The sequence below is a fragment of the Sturnus vulgaris genome, chromosome 1 (assembly GCF_052056855.1).
Source record: "Sturnus vulgaris isolate bStuVul1 chromosome 1, bStuVul1.hap1, whole genome shotgun sequence".
In the NCBI taxonomy this organism is placed as follows: Eukaryota; Metazoa; Chordata; class Aves; order Passeriformes; family Sturnidae; genus Sturnus; species Sturnus vulgaris.
In genome coordinates, this window is record NC_142243.1 from 112,028,352 (window position 1) to 112,053,124 (window position 24,773).

General features: G+C 39.5%; 1 long non-coding RNA gene across 1 annotated transcript in view; it reads left to right on the forward strand.

The window, feature by feature from the left end:
- Nucleotides 1-1,968: 1,968 nt before the first annotated feature.
- LOC106851978 (uncharacterized) overlaps nt 1,969-24,773 on the forward strand; it is a 110,065-nt gene continuing 87,260 nt past the window's right edge. The window contains exon 1 of the long non-coding RNA XR_015807197.1: nt 1,969-2,796. This is a non-coding gene — a long non-coding RNA (uncharacterized LOC106851978). The remainder of the gene's footprint in view (nt 2,797-24,773) is intronic.

Here is a 24,773-nt window from a genome sequence, read left to right on the forward strand (position 1 = left end):
ACTTCTCTGGATAACCAGTTCCAGAGTCTCACCAACCTCCCAGTAAAAGATTTCTTCCTACCATCTAATCCAAACCTACCTTCTTTCAGTTTGAAGCCATTCCCCCTTGTCCTATCGCTACATGCCCACTATATGTCCATTATAGATGACTCTCCTGCAGGTCCTGCTCAGGTACAGGAAGGCTGCTCTATGGTCTCCCCACAGCCTTCTCTTCTCCAGGATGAGAAAGCCAAGTCCATGTTTCCACCTAAAAGAGCCTCTAGCAGAACTTAAATGAAAGAAGTGGTTTCAGAGAGAGCTCTGCCTGGACGTGGTCTGTGTTTGGTTGGAGCAAGCCCAGTGAAAATAAATGGGAGTTCTGGACTTCCAAAATGATATAACATACTCAGAGTAAATGCTGGCTAAATACTGAAGTCAGATAAAGCAGTGGGAAGCAGACTTGGGGGCCAGTGTAGCAAAGAAATGGGAGGCAAATGCATTCAAACGGGAATTTTTACAGCACTGGTATAAACATCAGTGTTTTATACCTCTGGTGTAAACAAATCTGATTTCAGCAGTAACATGCTTGTAAGCAAATACAAGTAACATGGACATTAGTGAGATCAGAAAAGATATTACAGTAATTAAGTCTTGAACTCGTAATTCTAATGGTGAATATAGTTATTGCTGTGACCATTATTATTATTATTATTATTATTATTATTATTATTATTATTATTATTATTATTATCATTATTATTATCATTATTATTATCATTATTATTATTATTGTTAGTGTTTGCCTGATCAGGCAAAAGTGACCAAGTACTGTGTTTGAGGGGAACACAGTAGCAGGATTTGCATTTTACAAACAGGAGGCAAGGCAGCAAAATGTAGTGTCTAAGTATTTTTAAGTACCCCAGTAGTATTTTTCTAGGATGGCATTAGTGTGTTATTTTATACCAAATGAGTCTCAGAGGTGCTACCTACTTGTGAGCTCACCATCATAACATATTTCTAGCTTGTCCTATCAGTCCCCCATGTTTTACATCTGTTGTAGAAACTGAAAGCATTATTTCAAGCCTGGCCTTATTCTTTGTAGATATTAAATTGCCCCAGTTCAGTGTAAAGGCTTTAGTATTTTCATTGTTTATGTGCAAAAGAGGGATTTTAGAGGGAGAAAAAAAAACAACACATAAAAATTTCATTACTGCTTGGGAAAACCTTATCATCTAACATGTAAAATATCTTATGCAACAACTCAAGTGGCAGATAGTATAAGATCTGTAAAGCATATGGAGATACTTACCACCACCAGTCCAGGACGTTGACAAGTGTCTCCTGGGCAGAACAAGGGGAAGTGATTTTGGAGAAAATAAGAATGTCTATGGTAATAGAGAGCATGGGAGGAGAAGCTCATCGGAGAAAGGGAAGAGAAATAAGAAAGTTTCCTTTGAAGGGTGATTCATTAGGCTAACAGACAATCTGCTAGGTCAGCAGGCCTTGATTCAAATGAAAGAACAAAGAGCTGAAGAGCCCCTTACTATGTCCCAGTTGCTGTTAAGGTGAAGATGTCCTGTGCCTTCAGGCAAGGATGCTGAGTCAGAGGGCTGGCCAAAACCCAACAGTTTTGCTTTTTGAAAAATCTCAGGGTGGTTGAGATTGACATGAGATGTCAGCACAAACAAGATGGGGACTTTCTGATAGTTTTCACTGAAAGAGTATGATTAATCCATTAGAGAGTGAAATAAGGCTTTTATAGGGGAGTGACCCGCACAACACAGTGAGGATGTGGGTGTGACTCTGTGTGAGTACACTGTGGGTATGTGTGAATGTGAGGGTATTGACCAGTGTACCTTGTTCCCCTCACAAGGCAGCCACCTTGGACAGGGAGTTCTTGGATGGGCATAGTGGATCCTTGCTCAGCTCTGCCTCTCCTCCAGGTGATCTCATCAGCACAACAAACCCAGCATTGCTGCCTCTCCTCATCAACATTATGTTTGTTACTTGCTGTCATGGGGCTTGTCCAGTGAGGAATTTGTGCCACTCACAAATGGAGTAGAGGAAGGGTAGAGCAGTACAGCAAAGGAGGATGGCTGGCTGTCTTTTCCTTTTTTGCACTGCTTTTCACTCCAAATCCCTATGACTGAGCACAGCTCCTTCCTCCACAGGAATCCCATTATTTCACTTTGAAAATCTGGTCAGTCTGTTCATCATTAGGTTTAATCAGGATTCCCTGTCCTGTGCCTAATGTGTTATGTGAGGAATTAACTAATGACACTCAAAATCCCTTCTAATTTTAGTTTAAATTCTTGTCTACAATTAAATGTTGCTTTCTTGGCAAAATTATTCTAGATTATTTTAAACAATTAAATTTGCTGCAGACACATGCCCCTTGATATGCTGAGCTTCAGCCTCCTCTCCCAATCCTGGAGTGACTTGGAGCCATGTGTACTCCTTGCCCCCGAGAGAATATCTCAAGGACAAAAAAAGCTGTCAAGTGACAAGAACAAAGCACAAGGAAGTGCTGCTTGTCCTTGCTCCACCACCCAGCCCCTAATAAAGAAAACTAATAATGCCCATTTTAGGTAGCTGCTTGTACAACTCTACTCTCATTATTTCAGTAAAGCAGTGTAAGCTGCCAGCTGTATCTTTTGTACCTCCAGACACACTTTGCAGAAGAGCTCTCTGCTGCTATTTTGAATGTGAGTTTTCCCCTCCTCCCTCTTTTCTTCATGTTGCTTCCCTAGATCCTGACTGAAAGGAGAGTAGGGAGAGTTCTGCATGCGTGGCTGAGGAGGACAAGCAGGGCAGGGGGTGAGCAGCAGCAATCCCTTCTATTACTTATGTCATTTTCTCACTTCCTTACTAATACCCTGATAATTAGAAGGGTTCTTATTAAGCTTATCTCGGTTCCTTGGTTTAAATGCTAACTATTTGTAATATCCAGAGGTATCCTGCCGACTGCTGTTCTGAATAGGAGCATTTCTGCTTACATCCCCAAGGCTTTTCAGCTGCAGAGCCCTTTGGGCAGCCATCTCCCAGTTCCCAGTGTAGGTCTGACAGGGGGTGGATTCTGGGAATGTACAGAGTGCTTCTGTAGGGCTGCAGCACGAGTGCTGCATCCTATCTCCTTTAGTGCTGTCCCTACTGGCCTCAAGCCAAGTTTAGCCCTTGCTGAACACAAGAAAAGTCCAAGTGTTTTTTGGCAGAAATACAAACCACTTGGAGCACTTTGGCGTATGGATGTGAAGTGTTTTACAAGCATCCTTAGAAGCCCAGCACAGCTCTTTGTATCATAAATTTCTGTACTGTGGACAAGTCTTGAGAAAATACCTAGGAGAGAAATGGGAGGCAACTGTCAGAATAATTACTGGTTTGGGGAAAAAAGAGGCCAGAAAGGGAGGGGAGAAGAGATACTTGTTGATGGCCAAAATTTTAATAGTGCAGTTTTACCAAGAATTGGAAATTAGAGAGGAATTGAGCACATTTCCATTTTGAGGCTTGTTTTTCCTTACTGATTACAAAACCTAAAAATTTGCCAAAATCAGAATAATTTAATTTTATGAAGTAAAACATTTAAATTTACTAGCATCCAAGTTTTCCCAAATTTCACTTTGGATTTAGACTTATTATGCTATCCTTATTTTAGTGTTACTTCCATACCATAAAATCCTCCGATCTCCCTTTCATTTGCACGGGAACAATAAGAGTTGTCGGCAGAGATTATATTGTATTTCTGTCTGTAGAAAGTCTCTGCATCATTGCATTCCTCAGCATGCTAATGTTGATACTAGTATTTTCTGCATGAATTTCCACATTTTTATTCCTCGACTGATGCCTTGGATGTAACCACAATTTAATTCTATCAGAAGTGATGACAAATGTTCTTTGGTGAATCTGAAAGATGATATCAGAAAACACTTTCTGTGCAGCACTCTCATAAGTACATCAACAATCTATTTCTCTTGGCCTGATGAAAAGTTCCTGCATTAGAAAAATATAAAAATAAAGTGACTCCACTGACTTAAATTCTTGTCTCAGTTTCACTATTATGAAATAAAGAAGTAATACAATTTTTTTGTCTTGCCCATATGTATCACTCGAAGACTCACTGGTTACGTTTCCACAGCTATGAAGCAGGACACATTTGTGAAGCTGCTTGAAGGTTAGTGGGTACTCAGGACAATAAAGCAGTGATAGAATGACCCCAGTTAACAGGTTTTATTGACAAAGGAACTTAGTCCCATCTGCCTTAACGAGTTTAAAAGAAAAATATAGAGAAGTTGTCAAGGTCTAGGGAGATGTGGGCATCACTTCTGAGTGTTAGTAGGGCAGTTTCAGAGAGCTGAGGAGGCTCAAGATAAAAATTAGAGGTTTCTGTTTAGCTCTGGTTTCTCTATTGCATCCAGACCACACCAAGTACATCCCACCACTAATTGACACAACACGAAATATCAAGCCAAACTGAACCAAATGCTTAAGCGTCTTTATACCCACTGCTTGTCAAACTCTCAAACATGGGGCAGAGAGCACACAGAGGTGTTCTGCCTCCTGTAAACCTACAGAGACTATGTATGCCCTCCCTACATGCTGCTCTTTTACCTCATGGGGATTTTGTGGTGAATGAACTTAATGACGCTCCCTTGCTTATTCTTGCTATTTCATTGAGAGGAGAGAGCAATCCCTGTGTTGAAAGCCACAGCTATTTACTGATTTCCTATGTCTTGCAAAGTAAATCTCCTTGTTTCCTATAATTAGCCATGTACCTGCAGTTAGAAAATGATCCTGTGATATTACTGGTTTATTAGAGGAAACAGGAAGCAGAGAGAAATCTATGAAACTATGGGAGGGAAAAGAAACTGGTTGAAACTATGGGAGGGAAAAGAAACTGGATGAGAAACAAGTACTCAAGAAGATTGAGCATTCCATGTGTTTTTCTGGCATGGTGGCACTAGGGAAGTCTTTGAAGAAGGTATGGATATTTTTTCTCTGAACAAAGGAGACACGCCCCTTTAGTTTTGCACCTAATTCTGCATCTAGTTCTGCATCTAGTTCTGCCAGTGAATCCTCAGAAAAAGAGGAGAAAAAACATTGGACTTCAGAAACTTAGTTAGAGGCTGTTAGAGGCTGGAAAGCAATGTGGATGAATGACTCCAGCCCAGGGAGAAGCAGCACAGCGCAGGCTGTGAAAGGGGGTGCACTGGCTGAGACTTCCCTCCTCTGCTCCTCCTTCTGATGGCTGCTCCTGAGTTCCAAGTTACTCTAGGGGCTGCTTCGTCACAGACCATCTGGCAGCTGCTCCTGGAAGCACTGCTTACCTCCTGCAGCCAGAAGGAGATGGGATATCTTGCTCATTTCACCATGATTTACCAGGGTGGCATATTCAGACTGCGGCAGGTTAAGGAAGACTTGCAGGAACATTTTGTCCCCTGGATCTGAAGGTCTGTCAGTCTTCAAGGGGGCAGTGGGAGCCTTTGAGGAAGGAAATGGTGGCACTGCTAGTATTGGAAGATGATCATGCATAGATTTAATTTTGTTTAAACAGCTAGAAACTTCAGCAAGGTGCAAGAACATTTTAAAGGCAGTATCTAAAGACAAACCTTTGGGTTGGTTCCTTCAGTTATTCCCAAACTCTGTATGTGTGGAATGAATTATTACACAAAATATACACAAATGTAGGAACACTGAGATGTAGGATATAGGCTACTGTTGATAATGAAAAAAAAAAATAGTGGTATTGATTGCTTCACCTTCAACAATTAGGACAGGGAACAATACGGCAAATGGGGACACCCCTCCACATGGTGAACAGCCGAGTATCAAACCTCACTGAAGATTAAAAATAATTGTCATATATGCTTAGTATTTGTGCTTTGATATAGACTGAGAAGAAGGCAATTTAATCAATTTGTTATACTCTGTGTGATATGCATGTCTCAGAAGTTTGTTGTTTTGAAGTTGGTTTTGAAAAAGGAAAAGAAAAAAGTCAAAGAGATTTCATTTACAGATAATATACTAAAAGTCAGTATCAGAGAGGCCTAAAAAAATATATTTGTATGTAGACGGTAATAGAATTTAAAGTTATAAACTATAGAATAACATGATAATGAAGTTTGGCCAGACAGGTAAGCAGAATTCCTTTCAGTGTATGGCATCAACATATACCACTCCTGCCTCCTTGAAAATATTGTCTATACACTCTCAATTTTTCTTTTGAGGATATCTGGACTAATATTACTTTGTCTTTTTTCATGTGTCTGCAAAATCTCCTTTCTTACTGATGCTCTATTTATTTTAATTATTTTGGGTTTTTTTGTTTTTTGGGGTTTTTTTAAAAGATTATTAATACATTAATACAGGTCAATCTTGTATAAAATCCCTGTTAGAGCAATATATTAGACTACGGAATCTGCCATACAAAAATAAGATAAAGACAGTAGTTTGCTATTCTAAAAATATGGCCAGCAACAATTCACAGCCATAGCAAAAGAAAAACCGATGTTGAAAATTGGCACATTGAGACATTTTCACTGTTCAAGTCCAATTATCTCCTTGGTAACAAGTTCTTTCATTCATTACATATTGTGTTGTCAGAATAAACCATGTAATAGTGCTGTATCTGGGTCTGTACTGCTCTCACAAATATGGAATATGGAAGCTGAAGTATGAAACCTGCTAACCATTTTCTTATGCTTGCTGGAAAATTAAAATATCCATATGAATTCAGATCTGTCAGACTACAGTACTCTTCATTTTTCATGCATAACTTTCTTTTAAGATACAAGTCCTCAGAAGTTAATGGATTCTGAGTTACTTACTGTCTGGTGAAAGAAAAAACTCCACCTGGCCATGATTTAAAATACCCCTCTCATCAGTAAATTGTGATTTTGCCATGCTAATAACCTCATTCTAATGAATATGTTTTGTACATTTAAAGCTTTTGCAAAAGTTGAGTGGACTTTACTCAAAGCACAGGTGGAGTACTCTGAGGTGATTTACACAGCACCTCAGACTTGAATTAAGTGGTTGCAGCTTTGTGTGCTGAAGGTATAACTTGATGATGTTGATTTTGTGGGATTTTTTTCTCCTGATTCCAGCTTGACTGTAATTAGGATAATGGTTGCTGGGGGCTGAGAGTGGAAGAGGCCATTCATTCAATAATTATCAGGTCTAGTGTCAAGGAAACTGCTATGTGTGAAAAAGAACAAGGCAGAGCTGCGCTATTATAGCCCTGTGTATGCTGCTATCTCTTTTGGGCCAAGATCCAAAAGCGTTTTGTGGTCTAAAACAGCATCCAGAGATTTCAGCTGGGATAACAGCCCATTTCTCTTTGTTGCACAAGCACATAGGAAGAGATATTCTGCCACCCAAGTCTTTTCAGTCTTGCTACAACTACAGACTTTAGAAAGGGGATGGAAAGATGAAGGAAACTGGGACTGGAACACAGCTTGTATGTAGCTGTGACGTGACATCTCTTGTGAAGTCATGGAGCAATGAAAGAATACCAGAATATTCACCTCTCGACTGCTTCCTTCTGTCCTACACAGACAAGGAATCAGAAATATAGCTTTTGGAGCCAAGGAATAATACCATGTAATGCCAGTACAATTAGAAACCAAGAAAGACATAATATAAGGATGATTGGTGTGGCTGCCTTCTGTAGGAGAGAATATTTCCATTAGTAGCAGGTGTTATGTACCTTTTAGGTTAGAGCCTGCCAGCCTACTTATATCCTGCTGCTAAGTTAATACCAATAACTTGGCATGTTCTGTCAGTCAGTGCCTCCAATGTCAATCCTAAGCTTTTATTGGTAGTAGCAAAAGTGGGAGCATTAGGACAGACAGCACTGCTGTGCATGAAGTAAATAAGAAGTCTGTCCTCCTCTGATAAAAGCTACTCCCTGTTAGAGTGATGTTTGCTGCTGCAGCTGCTAATGGCACCCCATGCGGGGATGAGTGAGTTGAAGGGAACAAACTAGTGTAGGCATATAGGTATCAAAAAGTCATCACTTTTTAGGTTGGTTAGGGAGAAAGTAAATTGAGGAATGAGTCAAGGATGTGATACTAATATTAGTATTCACATAATGTCCAAAAGACCAAATATCTGAATGCCCCAGAGAAAGCAGTGTCTCCCAAAGTCAGATGAAACATCAAAACCAGTGCATATGTGATTAAAAATTCTGATGGGAATGTAATTGTATCAGCATAGTTACATGTGTGTGAACCCATGAACACGTGATGGTTTCATACAAAACAGATATTTCAGTATGCCTCCTTTCACCTGCCTTGCATCCCAGAGATGATTCTTGCTTGAGTCCTGCTGTGTACAGTGCAGCTGACCCACATCTGGGCTTACCCTGGCATGTACAGTTGTGTAATTTTATCCATCAACACTCAAAAACGTTCCTGGCCTGAAAACTCTTCAGCTACACATGATATGTATATGTTGGCTGACAAATGCACACTCTGGAGTGTGTAAATGGTTTCTTAGGATCAGTTGCACTTTCCTTCGCCAGCTTCATCTGGAATGTTGCCTGAACGCAGAGATCTCAATTGCAAGGACTGCCATGATGGAGGGACAGTAGGTCCACAAAGAACATGACATTGTTTTTATACTGGACTCTTCAGAGGAAACTGCCACAATCAGAAATCTGATCTTGGACTCTGTCATTTGGTGTATTTCTGTTTCATCATCTGACAAAAAGGAAAAAAATCACTCATAGCACTGCTTTTCTGCTAACCCTTTCCATGTTTAACATCAATGAAACTGCTATTTTTTTCTGTGGTGACTGAAAAGAGAAGAGTTTCTCATTCAGACATGCTGGGAAAATGTTTTAACACAGAGCAAAAAGCTGCAGCCTAAGGAACAGATCTATAAAGGTCTGGGAAAAGTCTTTCACAACTGGATATTGAAGCAATTTCGCATAAAATGGTAAAAAAAAAAAAAAAAGGATTGGTTTTGTAATATCTTGTTTTCTTCTTATAGGTCGTTTCAGTATTACACACGCTGCCACATGGAAGAGAACATGACATCATCATTTAAAAACGTAACTGGAGTGATCATTCAAAGACTCCCCATGTAACATTAAGTGTACAAAGAATGCCAAAAGATGACCATACACTACCCACTGGAGTCTCAGTTAGATAAAAAATTGCTGAGTCCAAAAACAACAAAGTTTTCACTCTCCAAGGCAGTGATAATGCCACATAAAATACCACTGTATTTCTGAGCTTTGAGATAGCTGCTGTCCTCTGTAATGTCAGATGTATTTTAGGATTACTAGTGTTGAATTCGTAAAGAACTTGAGGTTTAATATAAATATTAGAGTCAAAAGAGAATTACAGATATGCATATTGCAGGGTGCTTTCACAAAATTCTGATACTGGAAGCTAAACAGAAATTAAAGTACTTCCAAAAGGAATTTGAATAGGGAATAGGGATTTTCCCAGCCCTGTAACAAGTTTATGAAATCTGTTTGATGTGTGTTTTTGAGGAGGACAGAGAGCTCCATGTTTAAGTTTTGAAATCATTTAGAGATCCAAGTAGGGCACTATTAACCTTCCACATTGACTTTTCTAATTGCTGTTGGATCTCAGTGACTTTTAACCATGGACTAACCCTGTCTTCCATGATTTAACCATGGCAAAATTCTGACTCATAAAAATACTGCATATCCATGGTGGGAATTTAATACTAGGGCTGTAAATTCTAGGCAGGTGGGAATTTATATCCGCTCCATAGAATTTATACAGGTGTCTTTTTCATTGTCTCAGCTAAACACTGATGTTTTCTGCTAAATTAAAGGCATTAAGGGAGTTGGTCCTGTTGGGACTGAGGTTATACTCTGAGGCTGACAAGAATGAAGGTTTTTCCCTTTACAAGTGAAGCTGCTCCATTTCATGTGGTCTTGACTTCCTAAATTAGCCCTTTTCCTGTGCAGTTGCTCTGACATTTCTTTAGTTTCTCCAGCAATGATTTAAGTCTTAGTAGCTGACAGTGTTTTAAATACAACAGTGCTTGATCAAAGCAGATCTAGACTTTCAAAACCTACCTTTATTACTCACTCATATTTTTCCTATGCAGATTATTCTTCCTGCTGTTATGATAGGTCCCACTGGTGAATGATAGGATTTACCTCAATGGAGTAAATGACTCCAGGCTCATCTTTCAGGCCTTTTTCTATGTATTATGCATGTTTCTCTGTTTATTTACTTATGAATGTACAAAATTTATTTGATTGACCTTAGTTCCAAAGCGACTGTGGCATGTATCATCCTTTTCAAGTTAGAAGTATCGTGAAAGACAGGGATTGCTTGGGGGCACCTGCAGTGAGATGGACATGAGGGGAAAACAACAGACTCGTAGAAAATCTTCTTTCATAAGTTCTTCCTCTTATGGAATAATACATAACAACATCAGCAACAACAACAGCAATAATAACGATAATAATTAGTAGAAGTAGCAGCAATAGTAGTAATAGTAGTAGTAGTAGTAGAAGTAGTAGTCATCTCCTAAAGGCTGGAAATTCAGTGGTCTTTAAGTCACAGGAAAAATGAGTTAAATAAAAAAAAAGGTGAGAGATTATAACCCCTGGAGCTGGAGATATTTCTTACAGCATTTCTTCTGCCCAGCTCATTATCTGTATGTCTCATTGTCCCAGTGCTGTGTCTCCCACAGAGAGTTAAAAAGCGATAAACAAATAGATCTCAATTTAGCAGCAAATCCTTCTGGGAGGATATTGTAAAGCTGGAATTTTTCCATCTTCCAAATTTCCTGGTGATTTTGTATCTGAATGTTTTTCACATATGAAAGTCTTTTCATATCAGCTTGACAGGAAGCATTGCAAATACCACACTACTGAAAGTACCTAGAGTTTAAAATGAATGATGAACAACCTGGCTTAGCAGGGGATGCAGTAAGAATTCGTTCAGTCGTCAAGCCAAATCTCAAAATGACCCCAAACTAATTTGTGTCTGGCTGAATGTTGTCTTTGAATCTTATTTGTTCCAGGGTTTCCTGGAGAAAGAAAGAAGATAGAAGCACATTTTGAGCTGACTCTTATGTAGGGAAGCCCCATAACTCATGAGATTTGAAAAGAGCATCTGGTGAAAGCTCAGTAAGGGGTTGCAAAGGATGCATAAACGACAGAAATAGGGCCCCAGTTCCTCAGAAGCTGTTTATCCTGACTTCTAAAATGTCTCTTTGGCTGTTTCTCTGAGTCACGCCATGATAGTAACAATGCTTTGTGCTATTACAAGAGGGGTCGGTGAGAGAATAGAAGAAGTAAGGTAGTTCCCTTTGCTCTAAGGCACCTTCAGTGAGTAAGACATATGACTCTTCACATTCAATTCCAGATATCTTCAATAAAAGGATGGTTTATTTGCCAGAGGGTAAAAAAACAAAGGTAAACCAAAGAAGAAATAAACAAACAAACAAAAAAATTTAAGCAGACTGTAAGCACAATAGACCAAATTACTTAAGGGATACGTTTGACCCAGCTAAATATATTATTGCAAAAAAAAAAGCATTCAAGCTGGGCATGAAAACTGACATCTTAAAACTCGTTTAGTGTCCAAAGTCAGGCATCTAAATCTAGACTCTAGAATGAGAGTGCTTAAAATAGAAGAAAAAAAGGGAAAAAATAGAAAAAGGGAATCTTTCCTAAGGTGGTCACATTTCTGCGGTTCTCACAAATGTGAGCAGTACCTGAGGGAAACTGTGTTTTGCACCTTTACAGTTCAAGCACTCCACCTGAAACAACTCAGCACAGAGCTGTAGTGAAACTTCAGGGCATAGTGTCGCTTTGGCATCTCTCCTGCCTGCCTTCCTGCCTCTGGAGATGCAATGAAAATTCAGTAAAAGACACAAACGAGCAGTTTTGAATCTGGATTACAGCTCTGCCACAGGAAATGGGTATTTATAAACATTTAACTGCTGTCCTCATTGTGTTTGTTCCTAATTTGCAGTATTTTTGACTATGTTGTAGGCTCTCCAGCCTCTTCTAGCTTTTGCCATCTCGCTTGTTTAAACACCCTCTCTTATCTGTCGAAGCAGGGGAATGGGCTGCATCCAAGCAAGGATTGTGAAATATAAGCTGTCCTTTCCTTTTCTCTTGTGATATACTCTCCCTTTTCATTTCTGGGAAAAAGAAAACTTCCAACTCAAGACCGTTTTTAAAAGGGATTTAAGTCACAATAGTTTGGATCTAAAAACTGTACAGTATTCATATTTCCAGTTGATTTCAGTGGGAAAGGAAGGAGGTAAATAAGAGTTATAAATACTTTCATTGACCTAGAGCCCATGCTCAGTATTGCAATACATCTCTCCCAGTGAATCAAATGGAGCTGTTTTTTCTATAACAGAAGACTCTCCTTTTTACTGTAAAATTGCCTTAGCAGATACTGTGGAAGCTGCATGATCTGACCTGTGCATTTTAAGCAATATAAAGCCCATTTTTCTATCATTATTTCACATTCAGTTTAGGCTTATTCTCTTTTTGTATTGTTTACAACATTAATGATTTGCATTTAATCAAATAATTCCGGTCCAGTTCCATTGTACAAATTTGTTCTCCAAGTGTTCACATAAAATCCTATTAGTGTGTTTTCTCTCAGCACATTTTGGGATACAATAGCCCATTACTATGAAAATGGAAATAACTGTACTCCCAGGCAGGTGAAGTGTTGCGCAGCATAACTGCTGTGCTGCTAAATTTTACACTCACATTTTGTGATACAGTATAACTCATACCAGAAATGCAGGATGGTGACTTGTCACACGTGGTATGTGCTGTGGGGTTTTTTTAAGTTTTAGCAAAAATCAATCTAGCTGCATGAGCTGTGAGAGCAGGAGCTCCCTCCCCCACCTCTTCCATATGTTCTGAATTAACTGCTGCATTCACATGAGCAAAACAGAGCTGGAAATAGAAACTGGAGCCCAGATCCTCCTTTGGCATAAACTGCACAAACTAGTACAGTTACACTGCAGCTAAAACGCATGGGTTGATGTAAATAAGTAAAGATATGGGCCTTAAGATTTCACTTATTTCATAGTCTTAGCCACTAAAAGAAAAACATGTGTGCTTTGCTGACTACAAGCCCACTGTTGTAAGACAATGTCCCCCTTTGAAAGTGCTGTGCTGTACATCTTAAAAGTCATGGTAGAAAATTTAAGAAATATTAAGTCATTAAGTTTTATGATCTTTATATGCTTTCACAATGCCATTAAAATTGCTCAGGCTAGTATATTAACAATAGAAAATGAGAAATCTCAGTTGTTTCTGTCAATGTGTGGTTAAGTTAAGGACACCATGCTAAAGCAACTGGGAAATCCTGAGAGAGTTCTGAAGCCTGGGAATCTTGGAAGGCTTTACTGAAAGCAGTTTGTGCTTGAATAGCCTGAATTCTTTCTCTCATGAAATGGCAGGCTCTGTGGATAAGTGGAGAACAGTGGATGTTTGCCTCAAGTTTAGCAAACCTTTTGACATACTCTGGAAAAGCTTCCACATAACTTCACTGAGGAGATAAGGTCTGGATGTGCAGTAGTAGTTAATGACGGGAAGTTGAATTGGCAGCAGTCTGATGTTCCTGGGAATCTGACATTGAGGTTGATCCTGTTCATCATCTTCATCAAGAGCCTGGGTGATGGGCTGGCATGGATGAGTCCTTTGTAAGTTATGGGGGATGCAGCTGGCATGCTGCAGGGCAGGGCTGACCAGGGAGGAACCTCAACAAGCTGGATGAATGGGCAGTAAGGAACATTATGAAGTTCAACTAAAGCAAAGTTAAATTCCTGTGCCTGGGACGTAATAAGCCCATGGATGGATACCAGCTGGAGTTTACCGGGGTAGCAGCAGTTCTCCAGAAATGGACCTTGAAGTATTGATAGTGTTAAATGTGCCAACAGTGTATCTTTTAGGGAAAGAAAGCTAAACACATCCTGGGCTGCATTAGCAAGAATATATTCAGCAGGCTAAACAAAGTGATTTTTCCTTCTGTTCAGTACTGACAAGCCACACTTAGAGTGCTGGGTCCAGTTTAGAGGCACCTCAAAAGAGTTGTTGGCAAGCTAGAAAGAGTCCAGAGGAGGACTGCTAAGACTTTGAGGATGTGACATACAAGGAAAGTCTGTTTTTGTGTGTGTGTGTGTAATTGCAGTCTTTCATTACCTGAGTAAGTGTTAGAGGCAGCACAGAGCCCAACTCTTCTTCATGCACAGAAAGGGAATGAGAGATGACAACAATGAGTTGAAAAAGGGAAATTATGACTAAAACAAAGTGTGTTGAGGCAGGTTCACAGGATGCATGGAGGTGTATCAGCAAGGTCCATCCATAGCTGATGGTGAACAGAGTAATTTCTAGGGGAAAAGGGTAAGAGAAGAAGAAACACACAGATGGAAAGAAGGTGGTGGGTAAACTGCTCATGGGCCAGCTGGGAAGGGAAGTGATGATGGTCCCCGGATGAACACCTTCCTGCCTCCTATGCAGCAGGGTTCCTTTATAGTAATTTTTCCATAGTAACTCTATAGCTTCCACCAGCCCTTGCTCAAACTTCTGGCTGGTCACTCCTGCTGAGGAGAATTAGCACTGCCTGGAGGGTGCTTTGATGAGCAGCAGGTGCTTCATAGCTGACCTTTGTGTTTGTACATTGTTGGTTCTCTAATGTAATCCAGATGCTACAGCTGGAGGGAGAAGGGGAGAAGGGGAGGAAGAAGAGGTGACTGTCACAGCAGCAGAAACCCCCACTCTGCCACAACACTATCACTGTTTGCAGGTGCTTGAGAGAAGCAGCATGAAGGAGCAGCTTGAGAGCAACTAAAGACACCATGGCAGAGGCTCTGGAAAGCTCTGCCCTGGCAGCTGGTGAGAAAAGGAGCGAAGCTGGGCATGAGAAAGGAGAAGAAGAGGTCTAGAGCACTGCAGGCAGAGGGCCTTTTGCAAGCCAGCAGGCTGAGGCATCCATGGCACTGTGCAGCAAGGCTTAAAGAGAGAGTCCTTCACTGAGACTGTGGTGTGGCACTGGGTCAGGATCCCAGACAGGCTGTGGAATCTCACTCCCCACGAACACCCAAAGCTTAACAGGACAAGGTCCTGAGCAACCCCACCCAAAAGCAGCCTTGTTCTGAGTGTGGATTTGGACTAGGTCATGCCCAGAGCCCTCTTCCAAATTAGATTACCCTATAATCCTCTGTAATTACTGTTGTGTACCATAAGCACTGTAAATATATTTCAATTGGTGACTAAAGGCTTAAAATCTTGTCTAAAAATTCCTGTAGAGGAGAAGACAGAGCTCATGCTCACATTGGACATATTTTGATCTTCATAGGAAGATGATTAAAAAAAGATTACTTTAATTGACATAATTTTTATAAGGGCTTAATCTTTTTTTCACTTTCTTTGGATTGAGACTTATGAAAAATGTAAAAGATGATTCAAGCATAAGTACCAAAGACACTGAAGGTTTTGCAGCTATATTTGACTCAATAATGAATTCAAGGAAAGCCATAATAATGAAGCTTTTTTTAAGATCATGAAATCTCCTTAATAATACTATTCATAAAAATAAAAGTGTTTACTGCTTGAATTAAATGCCTCCCAAACATTAAAAAAAATCATCCATACATATCAATTCTATTTTCTTTTCCAGGCTTTCCAATAGATATTCTTGAGGAGATTGTATTTTCCTAGGTTTATAAAAAGGAACAAGAACAGGTGAATAAATTTATGTAGAATATGCATCTTCAGGGAGTTATGTAAATGAAACCTGAATTTTTCTATTTACTATAAATCAGAATTCAGATAAATGAGGCCCTGTCCATATTTTGACTGAATTCAGTCAATTCATATTAGGTTCAAATTTAAAAACAGCTTTCAGTGCAGTGACCAGATGCTGTGCAACCTAGCCAGCTAGATCACCAAAAAGTTTCATTAGAGTTACAGGTCCTAACTAGCACTTGAAAACTGCAGGAATTATTTTTATATGCTCTACAAAGGAAAGTGAAAATGTTATGGAACTGATGTCATTTCTGTGCAAGTGCGTGGACTAAAAGATTTTAGTGAGCAAGAGTTTGAGATGGTGTTCTAGTCTATATCAAGTGATGGAAAAATTCCTACACAGTGCTAGATCCAGCTGATGAGAAAACTAAATGCATACTTTACCTTTTTAGTGCAATATTTCCATCTTGGCAGCATTTTAGAAAATGTGGGGATTTGGTTGGGATTTTTTCCCACTTTATCTTATTAGCTACATGAATATGACTGATGGATACAGACCACTACAAAAATTATCAGAGCTGTATTTTGCAGGAGGGAATTATTATGTCCAATAATTTATTTACAAGATACAGGGAGGCACTACTGGTCCCTACAAATAAAAGAAATCAAGAGCAAACCATGGGATATCAGGGTTATGCTTTCTCCATGTTTAAAGTTAGCCAAGGGCACAGTGCCATTTACTCTGATGGAAATCCACTTGTGTGCCTTTGCCTGGGATGAAGAAGGAAGTCTTTGAAAGTATTGTTGGATATATGTAGGCTCATCCTTAGCCCATATATACAAGGGTTAGAAGTATCTGCTTCTTCAGAAATCTGGGGATGTCTGATCCTAGATTTAGAGATGGGAAGACAGTAGTAAGGATATCTAAGGCTGTTTTGCTTTGCCATTTTGTCTCCTGATCTGTTGTAAATTAAACTGGTATGAATGAGACTGCCAGGCCACCGCTGGCTCAGGTAATGGAAGAGAAGGTTGGAGGGATGCTGAAAAGACCAGCTGGTTTCAGTCCATCTCCTTGATCTAAATCTTATATTGAATATTAGAAATCTGTCCCAACTAACCAATTTTTTACTGTCAAATAATGCAAAAACTGGGGTGCTGTACTTACCACTGAGTGATCTCTTGCCTTCTGCTCAGTCTCCCATCAACCATGGACTGCAGCATCTGCTGAAGTAAGTTTGATGGAAGAACTGAAAATGCGGGAACAGCCCAACATATACATGACTATGTTTTCCTTGTTTTCTTCTTCATTGCAGAGATCAAGAGAGGACTAACTAATATATTCTATTGTTAATTTGCCTTTGTAAGATATTACTCTCTGAGCCTTGAGATAGAAGGCTATATCATCTGCTAATCCAACCCTCTCGAGGCATTTTAGGAGCTAATCTGGTTGAATCAAATCAATCCTGCTGCATATGATTAATTTTGGGCCAATTTAATTTTTATTAGTCATGGGTTTCAGTCACCTACAGTTGCGTGGCTATAATTGCCCTTGAGCACACAGAATTCCTTTGTAAATTTGATTTGAAAATACATCGGGGTGGCCCCGCCTCCTCTTCATCTATCTGTGCACTGCTAATCTTATCATGCCTAGATTCGTGCCCTCTTAAATATAGGTTGGCAAAATAAGACCTTTACAGGCGAAATTGGTGAGTCAATTTGCCTCCTAATTGTGGGATTTCTCAAGTGAATTTAGTGCTTTAGAATGTGGTGCCTATGGCACCCATGAAAGGATTAGTTTATGAGGGCCAGCTCTTAGAAACAGCCCAACAATAGTGCCTTATCCTCAGGATCACTTATCAGTCAATGGGAGTTTGTTCTCAGGAGGGCCAGAGCCAATGGGTAAACTCCTGTTTATGCTAGCCGAGGAACTCTGTCATCAATGTTTGGATAAATTATCACTTTGTATCCTGTCGAGGTAGAGTAGTACCGGGAGCTTAGAGGAGTCTTCAGCTTTTGTTCATGCAGCTTTGAGTCTCTTAGCTCCTGCCTGTGCAGCAGGATAAATTTGTTTTCACGTGGAGATACATTGCCTTATCTTATGCCTCCCCTTTCCCACCCATGAATCCCCTCCAGTTGAACCAACAAAGCTGGAGCATTCCCAAGAATCACATGGGGTCTTATGGGATCCAGACAACCTGGGACTTCATAACATGGAAGGTAGTAGTGCCTCTAATGAGTCCCAGAAAGAATAATGATTTTTCTGCTGTGGTTAGTGAAGAGGAAGTGACAACTCACTTAGTAACAACAGTGTTGGTTTTGAGAGCTGGTTTGGAACTACTGTTCCTGGTACCATAACACCACTCCCAGGCACCCATTTGGCTTTGCATGGGCTGGATTTCTGCATCTGATGGAGAACAGTAGGGCCTAGATGTTCGTGTTTGATTGGTGTGACTTGAAAAACTGCTTCTGGTTTAACAAATACAGGGTAAGAACAAATTAAGGGAAAGCCACACTATCTCTTCTAATAATATTCTCTCTTTACTAAAATCCCATAGAGATGTAGCAGACATCGGTGGTATTAATATTATGGGACTTAGCTGATGCTAAGAAGCATTTGGGGAAACTTTGACTGACTGGCTCAGGCAGCTGCTAATGAGGATATATCACTTACAGGGATATGGCAGAGTAAAGAGGTTTATTTCTCAGTGTGCTGCTGCCCCGTCTGAGAGATGAGAAAAATATTCAAGCAAATGGGAAACATGAGGAGTTGTAAACCTGTGGCCTGCCTCAGCCCTGATGACATGAAGCAGCTAAGAAGGTTTCCTCCCTACCTTATCACAGCGTAGAGACACCATGATGCTGTGAGCTGCAGGAGGGACCTTTTTGCATGGACATCAACACCCAGGGGCAGCAGCCTGGAGAAAATACAGCCAAGAGCTGCTATCCTAGGTAGAGCCTGATGAGAAAGGGCTTGAGGCACCCAGGGGGCTTCCCTGTGCGAAACACTCCCCTCGATGAAAGAACAGAAATGCTGCTGATTTTAGACGCACCAAAAGTTTCAGGATGTAGCTCTGCCTGCCTCTGCGGAAACAACTCGTCATCCTTGTTACCCTTGAGACTTCTGGCTGATGTATCCTTCTTCCATTAGCCACCTAATTCTCTGAGGCTTCTCTGGGAAGGAATCATTCTACTTTCCTCAAAGCACAGGAACAGGGATTTATTTATCTGTTTAGATGCTTTTCTGAGCTGTGCTTTTCCCTTCTGACAATGGAGGTGGTTGGAATGTGTGAATAGAGGTAATGTGGACAGATTGATCTGCACTAAATGAATCTCAAGACAGTTTCTGTGAGAAACCTATTTGAAATGTCTTTATTATTTTAAAAGAGAAAACTTTAGCCACAAGATTTTACCAAGGATACAGTCACTTATTTTGTTATGGACTCCAATAAACTTTGGATTCCAAAATAGATACAGTCACTATGAAATCATGTGCATGAATTTTTCAGATTTATTCCCAGCCTTGGAGTGCATTTGCAAGTATACAGTTCTTAACAGTGTGTTTCACCTAATATAACTGAATTCTCATATTGTCACTGTGGGAAGTAATATGACATTAGGTTTAGTCCCACTGAAGCTAATGAAGTTCTCTGGGGACTACTCAACTTAGCCAAAAATGTTTCAACACTAGTGTAATGCAGAATAACAATAATTGTTCAGGATATATGCTTTTCACTATACAACTCCCTCAATTTCTTCAAAAAACAGTGTTAAATATAGTCTTTAAGTGTCTATATTTTTCCATCCAGAGTGGAAAAAACCACAATAACAAAACCTCAGCTGTAAACTTCAGGGTTAAAACATTTCTGCATTTCTGCTCACACCCTTCATGGTATCTTTCAAAAGGAGGGTAGGCATAACTGGAAACCCTTAAGCACAATTTATATGCATTTTAAATGGGCTGAGCTAACATTCAGTTTAATTGGAAAGAGTCCTGAATGCAAAGCAAAGCCTTCCCACACTGTAGAAATCCATATGTTAAAATGCCTCTTTTTTTTTTTTTTTTTTTTTTTTTTTTAGAATTTCACAACTCTATAGCCAAGAGTTGCTAGAACAAAGACCCTGTGGTGTCTTGTTTTGAAAATAAACAAATTGACAAATCTGTTCTTTGTGCTACTGCCACCAGTTCCTTGGTATATTTGCAAATGCAGAAACATAAAGCTGAATAATCTGCTTCTCTCAAGACTGCACATTAGGCAATTAAGGGGGTATGTTTGCAGGCAGGCACACTGGGCATTAGGCACACAACTATTAACAATGACAAGAATTGGGCATTTAATTCTCTTCATAGGGCTGAAAATGTATCTCTTCTGTTTAATGCAGGCCAGTGTAGTAGTATGTGATAAACATGGATCAATAGCAAAGGATTTTTAAATTTAGAATGCTGTTCCTCTACCACAGAATTGGCAATAGAGAGTGTTTCCCAGTAATAGAACCAGTCTACCTTTGCTGAGACAGGAGCAAAGTTATCTGAGGAAGTAGCAACACTGTCATTTATTTTAATGAGGCTTGTTCTCCAACAAATGCTGTTTCCGCACTCTCGGGAAGGTTCCAGTAATGCTATAAAAAATGAAAAAGCCCTAACAAATGCTCGAGCATGTCTGTGTTTATATAACCTCAGATCATGGCATATAACAGGGCCCTGTGTTCACACAGTAGCAGAGTTATTTAACCATGTGTGTCTGCCCTTGTTGAATATTCAGCTTTTCAGTCCAGCTGATAAACTGATTGTCACGTATCCTTAGGTGATGCATCTGTTTGTTGAGCACTAAAACCTCAGATTCAAACTTCCCCAGATGGATATTGAAAACCTGTTGCTTTTAGGACATTAAGGATTCATTATCCTCATTCCTTTCCCTGGCATTTTTATAGAACCTTTTGGCTTGCCAGTCCCATCCCAGCTGAGGGGAAGAAAAAATCCCCCAAGAAATCAGTTCTGCTGTGGGGTTTTTCAGTGTGAGTGTAGGGAGAAAACCCTGCATGCCAGAAGTGACAGGGTTCCATTTACTTTAAGTTTGTATTTCATCAGTCTAGCAAACCCAATGGGAAACTTAATTTCTAAACGTGAACATTATTGAATTACAGAAGCTGTATTTAGATCAATCTCCTCATGTCAAAATTATTAGACTTCACAAGGAAAAAATAAATTTTTGACTAGAAATATCAGCAGACATATCAGCACTACTTGTGTTAAATACAATAACTGTACTTTAATGCGTTATTACTAATGCTGAACACCCAGTGTCTACTTCTGACATTTTGCAAAACCTGAGAAGCTTGTACCTGGATGTTTACAAATATTTTCTTTATCAGGTAAACATACAGTCTGGATTAGACAGTTATTTCTGTTTAGGGGAGTGCATTGACCATTTTTTTCCCCTGCCTGTGCCTCTTCTTTCTTCATGCTAGTGCAAGTTTATAGTGAAGGAGATCTTGTTCAAGAAGCCAGTCTGGGAAAATTAAGATCTGGAAAAGGAGGAGGGAAATTTAGAGAATATAAACAGAAGAAGCAACAAAAAAAAAATAATTATGCAATGGTATAGAACCAGTATAAGCATGGGTGAAAATCTAATGTTCTTTTAGCAGGCATGTTTTTTGAGCACGCTAGTTAGAGTTCTTTTACAGCAATGAGTTGTCATGCCTTGTCACATACAAAGCTGTGGGTTTATTATAGATTAACTTGTGACATTTTTAACTTTCCTGAAGCAATTTTGAAATGTAAGTTAGACTAAAAGCTTAGACAATGTTTGTTCCATGAGGCAGTAATTGATGAAAAGTGTTTGATGAGTAAAAGTTATGGACCTCTCATTGGCAATTAAACCTTATTCATGGAGAAACTTCATGCTAGGAAATTGGAGTTGTCGTGCTTTATGATTCAGAAAGAGTGGGCAATACTTGTAGCAGTGTGAAATAGAACTTTAGCTCAGCAACAAAATAATTTCTTTTCATATACTAGCAACACCTTATTCCTGATGCCTCTAAGGAAACACAGCTTAAACTGGGAAAAAAAAACCAGAAAGGCACAGATTTTTCTACAAAGTATAGTAAATGACACTTGTTAACATTTGCATTTAAGGTAGCAGTCATTTTACTGTAGTCCACAGTAAGGTTTATAGTGTGTATGCTACTTTTTGATACTTCTCTTTTACAAGAAACCATGAAAGATAAAGCATAATTGAAGAATTCTATGGTAAAGATGGCTATCATTTGCCCTTTCACCTTGTCATTTCTCTATTGTGAGCTTCAAGAGAAGGTGATAAAATATCTTGCTGGCAAAAATGCTACATTGTGCAGGATTTTTTCCACCATTAAACTCTATTTTATAAATGAAAGCCAAATTCCACATGTGATGCAGCCTTTTTATTCTGTTGTGGTATAAGTTTGTAAAAGGTTAAGCTAAAGTGTTCTGTTTCTATTTTCAGTGTATACTATGGACAAAAAGGGAAAAAAACATTTAATCATATTTTTTATTAAAATCATGTCTTTGTTTGGCAATTTCAGCCTGCAAAATCCTATAAAATGGAATATCATCCAAGGTTAATCCAAGGTTATCCATGAAGTATCAGCAGATTTATGCCATGCCACCCTTCCCTGTGCTTCTTAGATAAACACACTGCATATGCAATACATGACTTTAAATATGTAGAAAAAAATACCAATCCCTTTGAAGCCAGCAAAAGGTTTGTCAGAAAAAATACCCAGGCAGTAAAGATGCTACAAGGGATAAACAAAACCCAATTGATTGTTTAGATGCCTATTAGGGGGCAATGGCTTAATGCAGAAGCTGTTCCTATTTGCCACAGCAGCATAAGAGAGTTGTTTTCTGTCAGACACAGTGCTACCAAGGTGAGGTGTCTGCTCAGGTGTGGCAGGGGACACAGTGTAAAACATGGATCTGTGCTTTACAAATAACCTGTGTCTCACCACTGGCAATGCATCTGCTGCTATGACATTACTTAGAGGAATTAAGGAGCCCAGGCTGCTGTCCTGAGCAGATACTTATCTTTGACATTGAGGAACTGATTGGTGTAAGCTAGTTAATGCCACAAAATGAAGGGAATTATCCTTCAGAAATAAAGAAGTGATCAGATTCTTCAAATGCTGTGAGTCTAAAAATGAATGGCTTACCCAATCCTAGAAATAGTCTTGCCTAATTTTATAATTCCTCTAAATTAGACTAGCCACATGCTTACTGCTAAGCTCAAATCTGTCTGCAGGATCTAACATATGTTAAATCATGTGTCTGATTCCCTGCAACCTATTCTGTAACTCAAAAATGCACGGAAGAGCTGTCCTGTAATTTCCATGATCTACTGGCAACTGAAAACAAACTGTGACTGTTGCTGAAATTTTCGTGATCCAGGAACATTTTGTGATAAATGCATTTGTACAAAAACTCATCAAATCCAAAAAAGAGGAGGAATCTATGTTCCTAGGGAATATTTTACTTTCTTGCAAAAAGCAAAAGCTGCAGTGGAAATCACTTTTCTCACTACAGAAATACTATCACCTCCAAATAACTATTTTTGGAAGTTTCTTGTTATAGCTGTAATTGACAGACTGTGAAGAGTTACTTCTTTTTAACATGTTGAACCTTAGTAATTCCTTTTCTGATTTTGTGAAAATGCAAAATTAAGTGTGATTTCTAAAGTATGTACTCTATTTGGAAGGGAAGTGGTTTATGGCATATTGAAGCTAAGAAATAAAATTCAGGTCACACTTGTGAAGGACTGCCCTGATTTTTTTACAGACAACTGATTTCAGCATGTAATATTAGGCACTCGGTTAATCTGCAACCTGAATTTTTACTCATGGTTTCTCGACTTAAGCAGCTTTGTTTCTCCTGGATACAGTTGCACGATGCTTGGCTTCTATGCAAGTGAATGGGGAAAGCTCTCTTATGATGCTGGTGCAAAACCCAAGTGAAATTACTTGCAAACTATCTGGCTTGGGCAGGCCAACCAGTTCCTTCTTTTCTTTCCTAAGAATTACTGTCTGCATCAGGCTAAAATGTCTGGTAACTCAGGAAAACCTGATTAATTTCAAGGTTAGTCATTGCACAGCCCTTGACTTGGTGAGTGTTACTTCCAACACTGCCCTCTAATTGACCTCGACGCTGGGCTTGTGGAGGGAGCACTGACAAGGGGTGAGTGGCAGTTCAGCTGCATGCCAGCTCTGAGCCAGGTGACTCAGTGGCCCAGACCTCGTGTGTCACCTTCTCTTTGTGGGGGATGCTGCGAGCTGTGACCTTCATGCTGAGGGTGCTGAGCTAAAAGCACCGAAACCTGTCTCTTCCGGTGCCTGGTTTGCTTCCAAATGTCACTGGTTTTATAAGGTAGCAGAATCATTCTTTTGACAGGTCCAACGGGGAAAAGAGTAAAAAAAAATAACCCGAGCAAATGAACAACAACAAAAAAACCAACCCCCCCCCCCAAAAAAAAACCCCAAAAAAACAGCAAACCAACCAAACAAAAAAAAATCCCAAACCTGGGAAAAAAGCTTCTGCCCTTTAAAACAGAGAAAAGTTCCACCGAGTGTACTCCACTGCAGAGTCACGCAGTGTCAATGCTTACCCTCCCATAATCCATTGTTAGCTATCATCTCCCCACTTTGATAGTTACCTCTCACCTTCTTAATCAAATTGTCACAAATAGGTCAGGAATTCTTGCTACTGGTTTTATTCAATAGCACCTCTTTATCTCTTACTTGTTTTAAGTCCCATACAATTTTCTCCTATTTTTCCATGTGCTCTGTTCTCGTGACAATCACTTCTGTTTGATTGCTTCTACGAGGCCCTGATTGCAATTCTTCACTGATGAAAGAGTGCCGGGACTTGGGGATTAGGGTTGTATTCCAAATTCTGCCAAAAACATCCTGACTTCAGGCAGTGCATTTTGGATACATGTTTGGTTATACAGAATATTTGTTTACTCCAGAAGAAAAGAATAAACAAGAATCAGGAAAATGAATCCCAAAATTATTTTATATATTTCCTGTCAGACTTCATGGGCTATAGCTCACA